Here is a 12,403-nt window from a genome sequence, read left to right as displayed (position 1 = left end):
GGTTCATCTATGTTGTTACCAATGACAGGATTTCCTTCTTCTTCTGAAGGCCGAATAGTATTCTATTATATACGTATGTATCTGTTCATCCATCGATGGATACCTTAGGTTGTTTCCACACGATGGCTAATGTGAATGATGCTGCAGTGAACATGGAAATCCAAATATCTCTTCAAGAAAATGATTTTGTGTCCTTTGGCTATAGGCCCAAAACTGGGATTGCTGGATCATATGTTAGTTCTAGTTTTAATTTCTTGAGGAACCTTCATGCTATTTTCCATAGCGGCTGTACCAATTTACATTCCTACCAACAGTGCACAAGAGTTCATTCCCTTTTCTCCACATTCTTGCCAGTATTTTTTATCTCTTGTCTTTCTGATAACAGACATCCTAATAGGTGTGCATTGATCTCTCACTGTGGTTTTGATTTGCATTCCCTTGATGATTAGTGATATTGAGTACCTTTCCATGTGCTTGTTGACCATCTGTTGTCCTCTTCGGAAAAATGTCTTTTCAGGTACTTTGCCAATTTTTAATTGGGTTATTTATTCTTTTTGCTGTTCAGTTGTATGGATTCCTTATATATTTTGGATACACGTTTTGGATATATATTATCAGATATGTATGTTTTCTCCCATTTGGTAGGTTGCCTTTTCATTTTGCTGATGGTTTCCTTTGCTCTGCAGAAATGTTTTAGTTTTAGTTTGATGTGGTCCCACTTGTTTATTTTTGTTTTTGTTGTCTTTATTTTTGATGTCAAATCCAAATCAAAGTACTTCGTCTTGAGCAAGGAGCTGGCATGATATATCTATATCTATGTTTATATCTATCTATATCTATATTTATATCTACACACACACACACACACACATATATATATATTTTTATATATCATGGCCAAGTTTATATTGTTAGTAGAACAGAAACTCACTGAAACTTCAAATGTTATGATCTCTTCTCCCTGTCACTCTGCCTCCAATTAACCATTTATTAATTTTTCTATTATTTCTTAAGCTTTTACTGAGTGTCATTACTGTTAGATTAGGTGCCATATACTAGAGATAGAAAGGACAAAGAAAATAGGTTCTGCTCTGGAGGAGCTGTCACATCAGTGAGAATGATATACAAATAAAAATTATACTTCTTTGTCTGTAAAGTACAATGATACTTACATACACAGAATGCTTCATGAATTCTCTTAGAATGAGGGAAAAGGCTTTCTTCTTGCCCACCAACTTTCCTTTATTATGACCATGACTTTGTAAAAATGCACATAGTGCTGAAGGGAATTAAAAACTTTGTCAGGTACCAAATACGAAGGTGATAACGTTTTAGTTTAGTTAGTGGAAGAAAGTAAAGTAATTTCTTTCCCCCAATTAAACTCAATGATAAATTTGGCTTTTACTCTGAGTTAAATGGGAAGCTAATGCAGAGTTTGAGGGAAATGTTGCCTGAAGGAACACCAAGTAAAGGCTCCTGGAATAATTTAGGCAAGGGAGTATGGTGGTTTCAACTAGGTGATGGCAATTACAACGATGAGAAGTGGTCAGATCCTGGACATATTTTGGAGGTGGAACCAACAGGATTTGGTTAGTGGAAAGCAGGATGTAAATGAAAAAGAAGAGGAGAAGATGACCCCTTGTTTTTTGGCCTCAGCCACTAGGCAAATAATGTTCTATCAACAGATTTGGGTATGGCTAAAGACAGAAGAAGTTTGGGGAGAAGGTGTATTGAGTCTGGAGTGTCTATTAGTCATTCAAGAAGAGATGTTAAGTAGGTGCTTGTCATGTATGAGTTTGGAGTTCGGGGGGAGAGGTCTAGGTTGGAGAGGCATGTTTGGGAGTTGACAGCATACAGGAAATATTTAAAATAATGAGACTGGATTAGATCACCAAGAGATATAATCATGTTTAAGTTATGGCCAAATCAATTTGAGTAAACTAAACAGGATGAGACCAAAACATTTGAGCTATTTCATGTACCATAACCACATAGATATCGAATACAGTGACAAAGTTCTGTTATGAATCCTCTTAAACAGGTACAATTCTTAAATATGTATTAAACTATTTACTCTACTAGGTTAAAATATGGTGTTAATGAGTCTAGGTCTAATCTTCATTCAGTCTGGTTTGATTCCGTTAGTAGGACAATTTTTCTCATGCAGAGGAAAATGTCCTAATACCATAGACTGTGTTTTCCTTTCTAGTCAGCTTTATAAATATGTGCTATTAGTTACAAGGAGGTGGGATATAGTTCAGTGGCAACTCATGAATAATCTGCCTAAGGAGAAAGTCATTTACCAATAGAACCATTTTTATAAAGTCAACTGAAAAACTGAAGTAATTATAATCAGGATTACTAAGTTATCTAAAATTTTTTAGGTAAAAAGTAGTTTGAAGGATGACTTATTTGGACAGTTATGTGTACATGTATATGCCCTTTATCCTTTTTTACAGAAGATCATCTACTTTGTAAAGTAGATGTCTACCTTGTAAAAAGATAAAATGGTTGTAAATTATTTTTCCCGTGTTTCTCATTTTCCAAAATAAATATTTCAGCATAAAGTATATTTTCTGATGATTTGTGAAAACATGTGAGTGGAAAAGAGACTCTTAGAATTTTTTCACACCACTTACAAATCTAGTTAAGTGTATCCCATCTTTCCTGCTAGTTTTTTTTTTTAAGTTAATTGTTTTAACTTTTTTTTAATAAAAAAAGTTTTTATATAAAACTTTTTATATAAAAAGTTTTTTTTTATAAAACTTTTTTTATAAAAGTTAAGATATTTTACAACTCCCTGCTTAGACATAACTCAATACTCCTAGACAAGTATTGTTTTGCCAGTTATTATTTCTCCTCTAAGGTAAAACTGTGACTTGCTAATGTTGATCACTATTGGGAAAGGAGGGCTCTGTCTTCCTCCTCTTCCTATTTCTACAGAGAAGGGGTTCTCTCTACTTCCCATGCCTGCAGGGGGAGGTATAGGAGTGAGGACTTCTGCTTCTTCTCCACCTCCCCCCACTGTCTCCTCCCTCCAGGAGAGGAAGAGCTGATCTGATTGCTCAGATACTGGCATTCATTGGACCACATGAAAAATCCAAAATCTAGAAACCAGTTCCACCCTTTCTTTCCAATGCCTGCTTCATGGAACAGTCAATAAGAGCTGGCAATTACAATGTAATCTGGTTCTTGCAGATGTCTCTCAGCTAGCAGCTTGGAGGTAGACAGGAGTGACAGGATTTAGGCATCAAATCCCACCATAAAGTCAGAGTCTCTTCCAAATTATACATTTTAAGAAACAATTTAGATGAATCACTTTTCCTCATTGTTTTTCTTCCTTGATTATAAAGGACAGGCCCTAAACCACAATATGCTATTGGAATATGAGGACAACCAGTGAAAGGATTTGGCCTCGCTAACCTGTGATGGCTGTGACTGAAAGAGAAGAGCAAGAAGTAGACAAGTGATGAATAATAAAATTCTGGTATCACTTTTGCCAACAAACTTTTTGCTTTAAGATGGAACAGAGGTGACCTGGGTCAGTTCTCATTACATTACATCCTGAGTAAGTTAAAAATCTAGCTAAGTAACTAGAGTAAGTACGTATTTCTTCTATTGCTTTTTTCCTTTGCATTTGGTTTATTACTAAATGATAATAACTTTAAATGTACCATTTATTCAGATATATAGCTTTTATTTCATTTCTGCTTGTTGACATTCTACTCAACTGATAGTGCCACTTCAAAAATTAAAATCCTTCAGAAGTGCCTCATATCTTTTAAAATAAAATGAAAACTTCTTAATTTAGGCACTCTTGGCCCTTCCTGATCAGATCCTGCATATTTTCCTCACATCCAGCTAGAGGGAGTATTTCAAAACCAGTTCAGACAGCATCAAATGCCTCAGAAGTTATCTTTTTCCATGTCCTTCCTCTTACTCACCTGCTCAGGTTGTTTTGTTTTTTGTTTTTATTGGCTCCCTTTTTTCCACAGGTCATTATTGCCCAGGGCTCCCTATCTTTGGCTCTGTAATTGGGCCTAGTGTCTACTTATAGCTGTTCTGTTATTTTTTAAAGGCTAGTTTATTTATTTAAATGTTTATTTTTGAGAGAGAGCACTTGGGGGAGGGGCAGAGAGAGAGGGAGACAGAGGATCTGAAGAGGGCTCTGCGCTGACAGCAGAGAACCCAATGCAGGGCTCGAACTCACAAACCTCGGGATTATGCCCTGAGTCGAAGTCAGATGCTTAACCGGCTGAGCCACCCAGATGTCCCTACAGACTAGTTTAGATTCCCTTCTCTGGCTTATGAACCTTGCTCCTCTGCTTGATCCTGAGTATTGGACTTGTTTCTTTGTCTTGCTTTCATTCAGCATTTCCAATAATTCTCTCCACAGCAAATCCTCTTCCCCCGCTCCTCCTGCCTACTTCATATCTCCCCCTGCTTTCTGGCAAAAGGAGTGGAATCAGGTAAGCATGGAATTTTTAAAAAGTGAGTTCTTTGGAAGATCTTAATATCTGGTGCCATCAGCCTATGCACTTATATAAGACCTACCAAGAATAATGGATATGGGTCCTTTGTCCAGGATTTCTCTTTTCTGGACAGAGCTGGAAATACACAGAACAAACTCTTACTTTATACTACCTTTACACTAACCTCCCTGCTGACCAACTCCTGGATGTTAGCACCTTCATTTTTCATGATACAAGATACAATACAGTTGATGAGGCTGTAATTTAGACATGATAGTCTGGATCCTGAGGTCATACACTGTTTACTTTAATTATAATTATAATATGGGTTTCTGGAAGGCTCTCTATTATCCATATATGCACTGCTTTATAGGTAGCCTTTAGAAAATTCTTTTTTGGTAATTTTATATAAAAGGAATAATCCATTGGTAAACTTTAAAGGTTTTCGTTATCTTCTTAGTTCCCACTGCTCAGACATACTAAAATACTCCTGAGAATTAATATCATTCTTGTTATTGTATAATATTATAGCTAGATAGTAGTGAGAATGAGCACACCGTTATTTAATATAAAAACAGAGAAAAAAAGAACAATTTGCCTTGAGGGATATATTCAATGATTGACACAGCGGTTGCTGCTTTCGATAGCTTGTGACTTATTAATATTATAGCTAGATACTAGTGAGAATGAGCATACCATTATTTAATATAAAAACAGAGAAAAAAGAACAATTTGGCTTGAGGGATATATTCAATGATTGACACAGCGGTTGCTGCTTTCGATAGTTTTGTGACTTTAAAATAAAACTGCCAACATTTGTTCTCAGCTTGCTCTCTCCAACAGCTCCTGCCCTGGCTCCATCCCATAATTGTTCAAAAGGGGCTTCATAAATAAGTGTTGTGTAATGGCACTGGTATGTGTTTGGGGACCGTAGGATATTATTTCTTAACTGCGCACTATATTTCACGGCAGACTTTGATTTTTAGAAAAGCAGTGACCCCAGTGAAGTAGCTCCCCAAAGCAGCTCTGATTATTCTAGACTTGGCACAGTTTACTGCAAGACCTCAGTGTGAGAACCAAGAGGTGAGCTCACAGAATTGGCTAGCAGGTGGCTCCTGAGCTGTGCGGGATGACAATGGAGATGCAGACTAATGCCTGTGGCTAGGGTAGGGTGGGGAGGAGGAATAGCTCACTTCTAGAAAAATGGAAGCAGTAAATAGCCACGTGTCTTTTCCAGCAGCACTAACTTTCTGGAGCTTATGAAATCATCGGAATGAAAAACAAAACAAAGTCTATAAAAGCACCAAAACCATGGAGGAGCCAAACTAACTTTCCAGTCACAAACAGGTCAATTTGAGGCAGTTGGCCTAGACCTCAAGCAGTTCCCAGTAGCTCTAATTAACTGCTTCTCTTTTCCCAACTCTTAAAAGATCTAATAGTTTTTCTGAAAAAGGTAGGGCAACAGAGAAAAGAAAACTTAAGTACTGTTCACTAAGTACTTGTTTATGAATTTTGTCCCCAAACTTCAGTCTAAGATCAAGAGGGTGACTTAATTTCCTCATCTCCACTTCTCCCAGGTTAATGGACCATATTTTGGACAGTGGGGATGGGGTATGGAAAAAAGAAGTCTATATTTTCAGTTGCTTTTTTCTATCTATATCCTCCCTAAAAAGTGATTATTAAAAATTCAACAGGAGATTATTTAACTTTAGAACTATGTTTAGGTTTGGTATAGCGTTATCTGCATGTGCCAGCAAAACTAAATGAAGGCCAAATGCTCACCAGCCTCATTACTAAACACAGCAACACGTTACTAGGCTCTCTTTTCCTGGCTGAGACTTCACCCAGCATCTAACACGTTGCCTTTGGCACATAGGTGGAGAGACTGTGAAATTTGAGCATAATTGACTCTCAGTCTGTGAGTCTCATTTTCTTGGCTCTGTCCCATAGGCACCCCACTCTCATCTACTGCCCCTCCATCACTCTACTAAACTTACCACCATCTCTCTACATATTAGAGTTTCTGTAAATTCACACTTTCCATCTTAACAGCCAGGATATACAAATACTTTCCAATTGACACTAATCTTAGACATTTTCTTTTAAAGAACTGGATGGAAGGAGTAAAAGTTGCAAAGACTGAAGCTTAAGATGTTTAAAATTTAAATGGGATAAAGATCAATTTCCTTCCAACTGTGTAACTCTCACTACCATAGTAGTGGCTGGCTTTTTGATACACCCTATTTGCACACTGGGGCTCATAGTATTTGAAATTACCAGGGGCTTGTTCTGGAGTTGGGATGATGTCTGAACCTGGTGAACTACCTGGATATGTGAAATGGTATCAGGGATTTCTTGGAGACCTCCACGTCGAAAACCCAGGTTAAATACATTCTCCGTTGGCTTTCCACGTCCAGTTCTAAGCAGATCAAAATGTTTGCTAATGGGACATTTTCATCAAAGATGGCTACAGAATCTGGGATCGGGTTATATTTGGGGCTGACTCAAATATATTTTCAGGTCTTAATATTTTGGCTCAAACTCCTACTCAGAAATGGTAAAAAAAACCCTCCAAAAATGCGCCCTATTGGGTGTACCCTATTAGGGAACACTGAATGGTGTAGAAAGAAATCAATTCTAAAGAGAATAAAAATCAACACATACCATGAGATATCCAGTAAACAGAAGTTACAATGTCCTATAGCATCCCCAATTGCTGGGTGATCCGTAGGAAGTATTATTTCTCCCCTTAACTACAGTCACTAGAGGATAAATTCTCATATTTTCGGATCAGATCACTGGTTTAGCCTTGCTCTCAACTTCATGGTTTTTGATGGAATTCTTCTGCTGTGAGGGCTCCTACTGGAATTTCTGATGATGCCAGCTCTACTGCATATTTATGCAGTATGCAGTGTCTCAGGGCTCCACCAAGGGGTGAATCCAGTGCTCTCCCCCAAGAAGCATGCATTCCCTATTAGGAGGGTAAATAACTCTCCCTGGACACTCTGAAGCTCACCATGGAAATTTCCCGTTTCCTCGAGTTGTTAGCAATTCCTTTTCTCTTTCCTTTTTTAATGTTGCCTATCTCTATAGACCTAATATCCTCTTTATTTTTTTTAAATTTTTTAATGTTTGTTTATTTTTGAGAGAGAGAGAGAGAGAGCGAGCGCATGAGCAGGGGAGGGGCAGAGAAAGAGGGAGACACAGAATCGGAAGCAAGCTCCAGGCTCTGAGCTGACAGCATTGAGCCTTATGTGGGGCTTGAACTCACGACCTGTGAGATCATGACCTGAGCCAAAGTCAGATGTTTAAACTGACTAAGTCACCCAAGTGCCCTCCCCTCTCCCATTGTTGTCCACTTTAGATACTGTCCCCTAAACTCAGTTTTCCATCCTCTAAGGGATATTGCCTTGACCTCCAGATCACTGATGTAAGTAGCTCATATCTTCTTTCTCTCTCCTCAGTTGACATTTGGAGATGTTATTTGACCTGTTCAGTAAATTTCTTGTTTTGGAGATATAAATTTGACCAACTCTGTACTAAAGATTTCCCAATCTATTTCTCTAGCTATATCTCTCCCAGTACTCCAGGTTCATATATTTTATATAGCAGATGCTATCACTGTCTCACTCATATCACCTTGACATTTATCCTCTATATGGTGAAGGCTACTTAGTAGTAAGAAACACCTACTACTCTCCACACCTTTTTTTTGGTGGGGGGAAGGTCTGCAAGAGAATGTGCATCCTAGGGTAAGCTAGCAGTGCTGCAGAGCTGGGAGAGTTAACAGCTCCAGAAATGGCTCTCAAACAGTACTGGTGGAGATTTGGTGGCTAACAATCCCAGCGTCTAACCAGTAGGTTGTGGTAACTCCAAGGTATATTCTATACCATCTTCTAAAGTTTTACCAGTGGTGCTAAACTTTAAATCCCCTGACTTTGGTGGTTATAACTGGCTCAACAAAGCACATTTTATAGGTTTCCTTACTTTTCCTTCATCACTTTCTCATTAACCTATTGGTGTTTTCCAGGACCACTTCCAAAATATACTACTTGCATTTGAATTCTTATCTCAAGAGTCTATTTATGTGCTAACCCAAAGTCAGGCATCTAGCAAACTACAGGACTTTTTTTAAAATAGTTTTTAAAAAGTGTTTATTTTTCAGAGAGAGAGAGAGAGAGAGAGAGAGAGAAAGAAAGAGAGCGTGCACAGGGGAGGGGCAGAGAGAGACACAGAGGATTCGAAGCGGGCTCCAAGCTGACAACACAGAGCCCAACGTGGGGCCCCAACCCATGAGCCTTGAGATCATGACCTGAGTTAAAGTCAGATGCTTAACCAACTGAGTCACCCAGGTACTTCGCAAACTAGAAGACTTTTTAACCTGGCTATTTCACTGACAGATATCTCAAGAATAATTCATTCAAAACAATTTTGTATTCTAGTGTCAATCTGTTCTTCCTCTTCTATGCTCAATTCTCCACCCACCAAGTTACCCAAACCCAAACTTGCTCAAGGCCATTCTGTCACAAACCTGTTAACTCTACCTTGATAATATTTTTTCAACTCTGTCCCTTCCTCTTCATCCCTACTACTGCTGGTCCATGGTAGGTTCTTATCATCTCTTACCTGTGCTGTTCTCCCTGCCTCCAGTCTCATTTTTAGAAATGAAGCAGAGGAGAATTTAGAATGACTTCCAGGCCTTTGGTGATTATAAGAAAAGCAATACAGAATAGGGAGAAGGCTTAGAAGGAACATTGTTGCAATTGTTTTCATGTATTTTTAGTTTGAAGAGTCTGTAAGCCACAGTGGATAATGGGCCAGGAGATCCTGGACACCATCTTGTTTAGGAAATATATGTCTATATTTGAAATCATAAAAATTTAGGAGGTCATCCAGGAAAAGCATGCAGAATGAAAAAAGAGCTAAAGGCAAAATCTGAGGAATATTAACTTTTAAAGGTAAACAGAAGAACAAGATCTTGCAAGGTGTAACTAAGAAAGAACAATATGGAAAACTTGAGTGAAACCACGTTAAAGGAGGGAAACCAAGATGTTACAAAAGCCAGAAAAGTGAGCTAGAAAACTTTGCTCGGTATGAACTTCTCAATGAAATTGTCCCTTACTATCCTATTTAAAATAGTGTCCTTCTCCCCACTATCTAGAACTTCCCATGTCTCTTCTCTGTTTTATTTTTCCAAAGTACTTTTTACCATAAAATTTCTAAATATTTTTATTTCTTCATTTTAAACATCTTCACAGAGCTATAATTGATATACCAAACAAACAAACAACCAAAACTGAAACAATCACAACCCTACACTTTGATTCAATGTATACAACCGGGTGAATTTGAAAACATGCATACACCTGAGAAAACATCACCACAAAGTAATAGTCATATTCATCATCTCCAAGCGTTCCTTGTGCCCTTCTGGTTTTTGTTTTGTTTTGTTTCTGTTGGGAGCACCTAACATTAGATCGACCCTCTTACCAACTTTGGAAGTGGGCAATGTAGTATTAAGTATAGGCAATATGTTGTAGAGCAGTACTCTCGAACTGTGATTTTACGCCTAATGAACAACAAAGCAATTCCTCATTTAACCAACCCCACACCCTGGCAACCACCATTCTATTTTCTGGTTCTATGAGTTTCATCATTTTAGATACCTGATGTAAGCAGAATCATGCAGTATTTGTCCTTCCGTAATTGGCTTATTCACTTGGCACAATGTCCTCCAGGTTCCTCAACGTATTGTCACAAAACGGGATAATTTCCTCCTGTTATCAGGCTGAATAATATTCCACTGTTCGGGTATATCGCACACACAAAGGACGAGTGGCTTGAGCACCAACTTCTTCCGCTACCAAAGCACCCTGCGGTGGTGCGGCTTTGGTTTCACCTCCACCCGGAGGTGGAGAAATACACTACAGTGAGATATCACCTCACACCTGTCAGAATGGCTAAACTTAGCACAGGAAACAACAGTTGTTGGTGAGGATGTGGAGAAAGAGAAACCCTCTTACACTGTTGGTGGGAATGCAAACTGGTGCAGCCACTCTGAAAAATAGTATGGAGGCTCCTCAAAAAGATAAAAATAGGACTACCCTATGACCCAGCAATTGCACTACTAAATATTTACCCAAAAGATACAAAAATATTGATTCAAATATGATCAGTATATTGATACATATGATTGGGGCACATGCACCCCAATGTTCATAGCAGTTAATTGCTTTCTAATTAAATTCTTTTGTGGCCAGAGAACATATCCTGTATTATTTTAGTCCTTTGAAACTTATTGACACTTATTTTAGATCACAGCACATGCTCTCTATCTTGGTGAACATACTGTATGTAATTGAAAATAATATGTGTTCTATGGTTGTTGGGAGTAATGTTTTACAAATATCAATTAGGTCAAGATGAATAATAGTATTGTTGATTATCTATGCTTTTATTGACTGTCTGTTGATCTATAAATTGTTGAGAGAGGGGTGTTAGTATGGTTAACTATGACTGTGAAACTGTCTTTCTCTTCAGCTCTAAATTTTTTCGTGTATTTTGAAACCTTGGTATTAGCCATGTACATGTTTATGAGTGTTAATATGGTTGAATTCACCCTCTTAGTATTATGAAATGTTTCTTTGTATTTCTGACAATACTCTTTATCTTGATGTCTATTTTTTGTTGATGTTAATATAGTGACTCCAGTCTTATGCTTACTATTTGCATGGTCTTTTTCATCCATTTACTTGTTTGGAGTTTCCATCTCTCTGCTAACATTACCCATCTGCTATTGTATGTTGCCTACATTTTTGATTAGAGCCCTTAATATATTGATCATAGTTACTTTAAATTCCCTTTTTGATAATTCCAGTATCTGTCATATCTGTCTGATTCTTATGATTGCTTTATCTCTTCACATTGTGTTTGTTCTTGCATTGTAGCATGACTTATAAATTTTTTATTGAAAGCTGGATCTGTTGTAGATAATAAGAACTATGGTAAACAGACCTTCATTGTGAGGATTTACAGTAATCTAGAAGTTAGGATATTTAATGTTTTCTGTAGCTATAGGTGGCAGAGGCTTCAGATTCCTCTAGTGTCCGTGTATTTGTCTCCCCTCTTGACTTTGAGCTTCCCTTAGTACTCCTCTTCAAAAAAAGTCAGTGTATGTGTCTTGTAGCTTTTCACCTGTAACCGGCTGTCATTGTACTAAAGCCCTATTATTGTGGGAAAGTGTGTGGAAGGGGGAGTGTTCTCTAATTATCTGGTTATATCTTAGTGTTTTAGTGAGCTTGTGTCTTGGGGCTGTGACCTTCAGATGTGTTTATCCAGTGATATAATGCTCCAAACCCCATTTTTATTCCCTTCCCTGGCTATAGTGTTCCCAATGTATTTCCAAGAGGTCTTGACCTATGTTGACTGTTCTTTTTGTTGTTGTTAAATGAGATAGGAAGTCTAGAGGTGGTTGGAGTTGGAGAAATGCTCTTATCCTAACTGAGATGTGACTCTGGCAAAGTTATTTTTTCTGGAGAGTAGTCCTTTGTTATGAAATATTCCATGGGTATACTTCACACTGATTATTTTCTCTACCCTGCCAGAACGAAGAAGTGATCTTTCTTGGATCTTCTTTATAAGAACATTGTGGAATTCCTGGAGGCAAAGCCCATGAAAATGTGCCATGTCCAGGAGTTTCTTACTCTCAGGCTAGTCAACATTTGGTCTCCAGAAAAGTGTCAAAAAAACAAAACAAAACAAAACAAAAAAAAACCCCACAGAGTTCCTACCAGTTTATAGCTTCAGCAGCTTCTGCCCTAGGTAATCAGATCTTGGCTGTGTCTCTTTGAATTTGTCTCTCCAGATTTTGGGGTGGTGGTTTGCTCTGCAATTTCATTTCTTTGATCAGCTCAAGAATAGTTGTTAACATT

General features: G+C 37.9%; 1 long non-coding RNA gene across 1 annotated transcript in view; it reads right to left on the bottom strand.

Annotated features, from left to right (window-relative positions):
• LOC122241231 overlaps positions 1 to 10,327 on the bottom strand; it is an 82,006-nt gene extending 71,679 nt beyond the window's left edge. The window contains exon 1 of the long non-coding RNA XR_006221265.1: positions 10,139 to 10,327. This is a non-coding gene — a long non-coding RNA (uncharacterized LOC122241231). The remainder of the gene's footprint in view (positions 1 to 10,138) is intronic.
• Between the last annotated feature and the right edge of the window lie 2,076 nt (positions 10,328 to 12,403).

The sequence above is a fragment of the Panthera tigris genome, chromosome C1 (genome assembly GCF_018350195.1).
Source record: "Panthera tigris isolate Pti1 chromosome C1, P.tigris_Pti1_mat1.1, whole genome shotgun sequence".
NCBI classification, from domain to species: Eukaryota; Metazoa; Chordata; class Mammalia; order Carnivora; family Felidae; genus Panthera; species Panthera tigris.
Note: the sequence above shows the minus strand (reverse complement) of the source record. Positions and strands in the feature narration are given on the sequence as shown.